Here is a 7,516-nt window from a genome sequence, read left to right on the forward strand (position 1 = left end):
AACTCTCTCCGCAGATTATACAAACGTTCTGCAGTACATGGCGGTTGGTTTGCATAGATCAGGGGTAAACCCTGTTTTGTGTTCGCAGAGGACCCGCTCTTTTTTTCGTCTTAGGTCCATTGTACTCACAATATACGAGAGAAGTAACATTTTCATTGTTTATAACCAATAAAAAGCGTTTTAAATCTGTTTCGTTGAAAATTTGTTCTAGCATTCTAATTTTCAACTTAATGTTAATATAAGTGGAGGTACTCTACCTTTGATCAGTTCAGTTATTCCAAATTGTAGTGCGGGAATTCCCATTTTTTACGCACGATGTTAGATTCGATTTCGCTAGATTTTTTATGCCTCAGTTTCGAATATTAACACTAATCATACCAACACTCAATATATACCTATTTGTATCATGCCCAGTCAAATGATCGGACCTCGTGTTTCTCTTATTAAATGTATGAAAAATGTAATAATAAAAATTAGTTATTATTGAAAAAACAGCATATTGACTATATCAAGTTTGAATCTACCTAGTAGTGTGATAATACCTTTGTCATGTCATTCAAATAATCTCATAATACCATATATTGGCTTGCACGATTGAGTTTCAAACAATCTTTTTTAACAATAATTTATTCTCAAATGAACGTTAAGCCTGACTTTTCGAAAATGATATATCAGTTTTGATCAATTTTTCACTAACGTTTGATGGAAAATTGCTTACATTTTATGAATGTAGATTTTGATTCCCTAATAAAAAAGTTAGCAACACTGCTTCAGTGCATTTTTATTATGGCGTTTTCGTTTTTAATTTGCACTACACCGGTGCAGTGCTACACTGAGGCATGAATAAACGAACAAAAATGACGAAAACATAAACAGTAACCATTGACTACAATTAACGATTCCATTGCACAGAGCTACACCAAACTTTCAATGAGTGCTACACCAGTGGTATCGGTGCAGAAAAAGTGTAGCACTGGTGTAGTGCAATTGGCAAAAACGAACGGTTTCAGTGCAGCTTTCGCTACACCAGTGTAGTGCAATTTAAAAACGAAAACGACATTAGATTGCGCTACACAAAATAAACAAAACTAAATATTTTCTGTTACAAAAGCAGTTTTCCGGAAAAATAAATAATTTTACGACAACATTCCTTATCCATTGCCTTTCGCGTGGTAAATTAAAGGTTCCTATTTTGCGGGTTTACTTATAGAAGGTACGTAAATCTTTATATCGCAATAATTTCTGCAGAAGGAAATCCATGTAGGAATGTGTTTGTTGCTAATCAATTGTGTTAGTGGAAGTACGCTGAAACTGAAATAATTTTTCACGAGCAGTTTTAAGGAAAACGGAAGAGTTTTAGTCAGAGATTTTCGCTTTTCTTGAATTGCAATTTGAGGCAGAATGAACTGATTGGTTTATTTTTCAACCATATGGAAGACTTATTGATTAAAAATCAGGAAAAGAAGTGCCGGAATTTGATTTTACGCACACATTGTTGGCATTACTCATACGCTTGCAAGGAGTCTTGCTCCTTAACACTAAATATACAAACACTTAAGGGAGTACTCTAGTGTGACGGCCGTTTTCAAATGCTTTTGAAAAGTTTTTTGTTGAAAAAAAAAAAACGCGAGAACAAAAACAATTATGTTTCATATCTGTTTTTAATACATTTAAACAATTTTTGGAAAATGTTTAAAACCATCACACGGAATATTTTCGGAGGCACACAGATCAAAAGCAGAGTCTTGGCATTACATTCCTTTGGTGGAATTTGACCTTTCTGTTTCAACAGACTTCGCAGCCGATTCTTAGTGTACAGAATCATTGCATGGCTAGTACTATGGATCCTACTGACACTAAGAATCCTTCCAGGTCGAGGCTCGAACATACGACTACAGGTACACATTATTCGCGACGCTTTAGACTTTGCTGAACCAAAACAAAAAACCTATTTTATTCCATCTAGTGGTGGATAATACCTTTCTCTTTCTTCAAAACAGTCTCTTGAATTTTTTGCTTTCTTATATAGAAAGGTTATGCAATCACTATGAAAACCGACTCTTGAACCGAGGCCCGGAGGGCCGAATGTCATATACCATTCGAATCATGTGTGTATGTGTGTATGTGTGTATGTCACGTTTTTTGCACTAACTTTTCTCGGAGATGGCTAAACCGATTTCTACAAACTTAGATTCAAATGGAAGATCTTGTGGTTTCATACAAAATTCCTGAATATTATTTGGATCCGACTTCCGGTTACGGAATTAAGAGGTAAAATGTGCAAAAAATTGTGAAAATAAGTGCACCAACTTTTTTCGGAGATGGCTGAACCGATTCTCACAAACTTATATTCAGATGAAATCTCTTTAGGTCCCATACTAAATTCCTGAATTTCATTTTGATCTGATTTCCGGTTCCGGAGTTATGAAGTAAAATCAAATCTTATCTAATTGATAGCTTCTATCAGTAGACGGTCAAACAAACCGATTTCGGTTATTCTTTCAAGAATCGAAGAAAATTATTTTGAAGAATACCACAGTATTATATATGATAGTATGATTGATATGGATTAAAACAGGTTTTATAATATATTTTCTGACACTAATTTGGGCTCATTTTTGACATAAGTCAATTCAGATTGATTCGAGTAGTTTCCAAAAGCAGTGTTTATGTCACACATCTGGTATCATTTTTCAAACCAAGCGCTTGACATTTGCGTTACCCATTTGTATGAGAAGAGTGATGCTTATCTGAAATAACCCTTCTTAATGCACTTAGTGGAATTTTATAGATTTTGAAAAATCACTATAGGAGGGTACATGAAATTTCCGAAATTGAAAAAAAAATTTGGATGCATCACACGTCGAGATTTAGTGTCATCTCGAAAAAAATTTTTTTTTAATCGACTTTCTGGGACTTAGAAACAATATCAAAATTTCAAAGTCTCAGAAAGTCGATAAAAAAAATTTTTTTTTTAGATGACACTAAATCTTGACGTTCATGCAATTTTAAGACTTTTGGCGTCAAAAAAAATGTTCGATTTCGGAAATTTCATGTACCCCCTATGGTGCTTTTTCAAGATCGAAAATTTTCAAACCTTAACCGCCGGGCAGCACCCATAACCCATGTCCGCTTTAGCTCAAATTTTGCATGAGGACTTTTTTGAGGTGCTTAAACTTTTGAGCAATAGTGCATTACGAAATTATAGGTGATCCCAAAATATTGGCACTCTTATATGTATAAGAGCGGTAAAAATCAACGTGTTTTGTCGGTTACACGTTGGTTTGTCATTCGATCTTTGAACTTGATCAATGAACCAATAGTAATTTTCAAACGAGCCTAAACTTTTAAAAATCGGTTCAGCCATCTCTGAAAAACTTGCGTGGTAAAAAAAAACAAAGCGTTTTGTTGGTTTCGTCACTTACCTTATGATCAAAAAAGAACCGGATTTTTCATTTTTAAATTCCCGCGCTGTCCAATCGGTAAACTTTTATTCTCTCAACGTTGGCAACACTTTTATACACATTCTGTCAAATTTTGACGCATATCGTACGATTAGTTTTTGTTTGGCGTCTATACAAAGAAGTTGAAAGATTTTCGTGTGACGATTTTTATAATGGATGAAAATTTAGAACAACGTGTGTGCATCAAATTTTTTGTTGCAAATGGAATTAGGTGTTCCGAAACGTTGAAAATGTTAGGAAAGGCCTTTGGTGAATCGTGTCTAGGAAAAACACGGGCATACGAGTGGTATAAATGCTTCAAAGGTGGTCGTACAAGCTTGGATCATGATGAGATCCCTGGCCGCCCAACAACATCTGTTACTGAAGAAAACATTGAATCGGCGAAGCAAATCGTGTTGCAAAATCGTTCTGTACCGATGAGAGAGATTGCTGTGTTGTTGGGCATCTCTTATGGATCAGCCGAACACATTTTAACTGATGTTTTGGGTTTGAAACGCGTCGCTTTTTGGCTGGTGCCAAAAAAGCTGAATTTCATTCAAAAACGCCGGCTCACACAGCGTTGGTTGTGTCGCAGTTTTTGGCCAAAAACTCAACCAATATCATCAACCAAGCACCGTACTCTACAGATATGGCCCCGTGTGACTTTTTCCTCTTCCCCAGACTCAAATTGCCATTACGGGGAACGCGTTTTGAGACCATAGAGACCATTAAAGAGAATTCGCTGCGTGAACTAAATGTGTGTGTGTATGTGTGTGTGTGTGTCTGTATGTGTGTTGTCAACTAAGAGGTCGAGATCTCAGAGATGGCTGGATCGATTTTGATCTAACTAGTCGCAAATGAAAGTCCTCCCCGTCACCCAAAACGCATTGAATGGTTTTGAGATCGAATGTTTACTTTTTGAGTTGTGCGAAGTTTTATGTCAAAATTTTCAGTTTTTTGACAGTCTCTTCCTCAATTGACGTTGAAAACAGAATATATTTTCAAACTTAGATTCCGCACGGTAATACCTATTCAACAAGCCATAGATTGTTAAAATCCGTACATTTTAACGGAGATATCGAAATTTTTGTGTAAACGATTTTTCCCCCTATTCCAGCAGTAGAAGCTTTGAGCGCTGTCTGGCAAAGAAATGCTTGGGAGCAACGGAAAACATGATTTTTATACTGTGACATACAATTGTTTCTAAGTAACAAAAAGACTGTGGCCATTCGAATCATTTTGGGTTATGCTAGTTCCTGAATACCGGCTCTGGAAGTACCATAAATAATGACGAAAAACTCTAAAGTGGAACTTACTTCGACATCCCATGGAATGTTCAATCGATTATCACACGTTAAGATTGAAATTCGATACGATTTGCAGTTTCGACATTACAGGGTAATGTGTGGTTAAAATCTCAATTTGCGGTTTAAAACGACGATAATTAAAATAATGTCATGAGAACTAAAACACCTAAGAATATCGATTCAAAAAAATACATTGATAAAAAAAAGGTATCATCTCACTGCTAGGTGGATTAATAACGTTTTTTAAAAAAATTCCGGCTTTTTTTATCATAAGGTATATGATTATATCTCCGGAACCTGAAGTCAAAGCCATTTCATCTTTGAACTTGATCAATGGCCCGATAGTAGCTTTTAAACGAGCCTAAGTTTGTTAAAAGCGGTTCATTTCGGAGAAAATTGAGCGGTAAAAATATCTTCGAAAAGTGCACACACACGCAGACATTCTCCGATCTCGCCGAACTGGAAACAATCATTCATGTGCCCCGAAATTCGGTTTTCGGTTTTCCAGCAATTCTAATACCTTTCTATAGAGAAAGGTAAAAACTTTTTATTCCACCTAGTGGTGTAAAGAAACCTTTCTCATTAACGTTTATATGATGAACCGGTGTGATTTTACAATTCAATTTTTTATCATTGGTTCCGGTACTTTCAAAACCAGAAATCGAGGCCCGATATAGTCGAAGTTGGTAGGTATGAGGATCAACTAACAAGGTCAAGAAATTCAGTTCGTGCTCGCATCTCATCCGACACAGTCGCAAATCGTTTACGGTCGAGACAACAGAGACAAAGACAATACAGTGTAGTGAACAATAGAGTGTACGAAATGGGCAAATACGATTTAACAAAGCCTGAAACTTGGCCTACAAGGCCAAATTCAATTTGTATTGATGTCAAGCGCTGCAAAGTTAGACCAGCAGCAAATGAAATTGAAATCTTACTTAAAGAACGAATGCATCTGAACGTTAATAATGTAAGTGAGATTCAATTCAACAAGGCGTCTAACTGTGTGTACATTATGTTCAAACGTGAAAGAGATGCAATTGCATTCGCTTCGGTTAACAACGAGGTGCATAGTGTTGATCATGATAATGTTAAATATAAAAATCCCTGTGTACATGGTGGACAATGCAATAGAAGTACGCGTGTATGAGCTTCCCCCGCAGACCAGCGATGGGTTCGTTCGGGAAAGTATGTCGCAGTACGGTGAAGTTCTTTCCATCGAAAGAGAAGTATGGCGGAATTTTTTCCCCGGTATCCGGAATGGCGTGCGAGTGGTACGTATGCAACTACGTAAAGCAATTCCATCTTACATCATTTGTGGTCAAGATGGAATACATCCGTGTAAAATGCTGATTACGTATGAAAATCAACTGGTTACATGTCAGTTTTGTGAACAACCTGCACTCTACAGCAAACCACACATACACACACATACATACACACACATTTATTTATTTATTTATTTATTTCTGTTTATGTCCATCGGATAAACGAATCTAAATGGACAGATTGGGTTGGGAAAAAGCCCATTTGAGTTGAGTCTTGTTTGCCATTCTCATACGGGCGTAAAAACCACCATCTTTTAAAACAGTTACAGGAACAAAAACAAGAACAAAACAACTACAACAATCTTAAAACGGCTAACTACATACTAAATAAATAACATAAAAATAAATATTGTAAAACATTGTCTAAACATAATGGCACATCGTTTAATTTTACTAGCAAAGCGACTAGATGATTCACCAAACTCGAAGTGATCTTCGACTGCAGTGAACGTTCGAATACAAGCGGCTATCGGTTCATTATATCCGAAAAGAGTCCTGTGGAATCTGTGCTGAAGCAGAGTTGCATTTCGCAGTGTTAATCAATTTTGCGACGAACAATGCAGGATAGGGTGGCAGATTTGCTGGATCTCGCCACGGCAGGTGTCGCAGTGCCAAACGAACGAAGCGTTTTTGAACACGTTCAATTCGCATGCACCACGAAATTTGATGAGAAAACCAAACAACTGACGCGGTCTCAAGGATTGGCCGAACCAGTGAACAGTACAAAGCCTTCAAACAATGTGGATCTTTGAATTCCTTAGCGATTTTAGAAATGAATCCCAATTGACGTAACGCTTTCGTGATTATTAATGATCGATGTGAATCGAATGTCAATTTTTCATCCATTTGTATTCCCAAATCATTCACCAGGTTCACTCTAGTCAGGACTGAACCACCAATACAGTAGTCAAATTTAACAGGATGCATATTACGATGAAACGTCATCACCTGACACTTTGAAACGTTGATAAAAAGTGTACTCACGCAGCACCAATTGACGAAGAGTTGTAGTTGATGCTGTAGTCGCCGACAATCCTCCACAGTTCTAACTACGACATACAATTTTAAGTCGTCTGCATATATCAGTTTGAAACCATCTCCCAGAACCAATGAAACATCATTGAAGAACAGTGTGAATAGCAATGGTCCCAAATTACTGCCTTGTGGAACTCCAGAACTATTCGAAAATTGCGATGACGTACAATTATCCAATTTTACTCGTAAAATCCTACCAGAAAGATACGAGTTTAACCACGACACAAGCTGAGCAGAAAACCCGAGATGAGACAATTTGCACAACAGTATTTTATGGTCAATTTTGTCAAAAGCAGCTTTTAGATCCGTACAGATAACATCCATCTGTGCCTTAGTCTCCATGCAAGCGATGCACTTTGACGTAAACGTCATTAAATTAGTTGTTACTGATCGTCCTGGCATA

This window comes from Malaya genurostris, chromosome 3, assembly GCF_030247185.1.
Source record: "Malaya genurostris strain Urasoe2022 chromosome 3, Malgen_1.1, whole genome shotgun sequence".
In the NCBI taxonomy this organism is placed as follows: domain Eukaryota; kingdom Metazoa; phylum Arthropoda; class Insecta; order Diptera; family Culicidae; genus Malaya; species Malaya genurostris.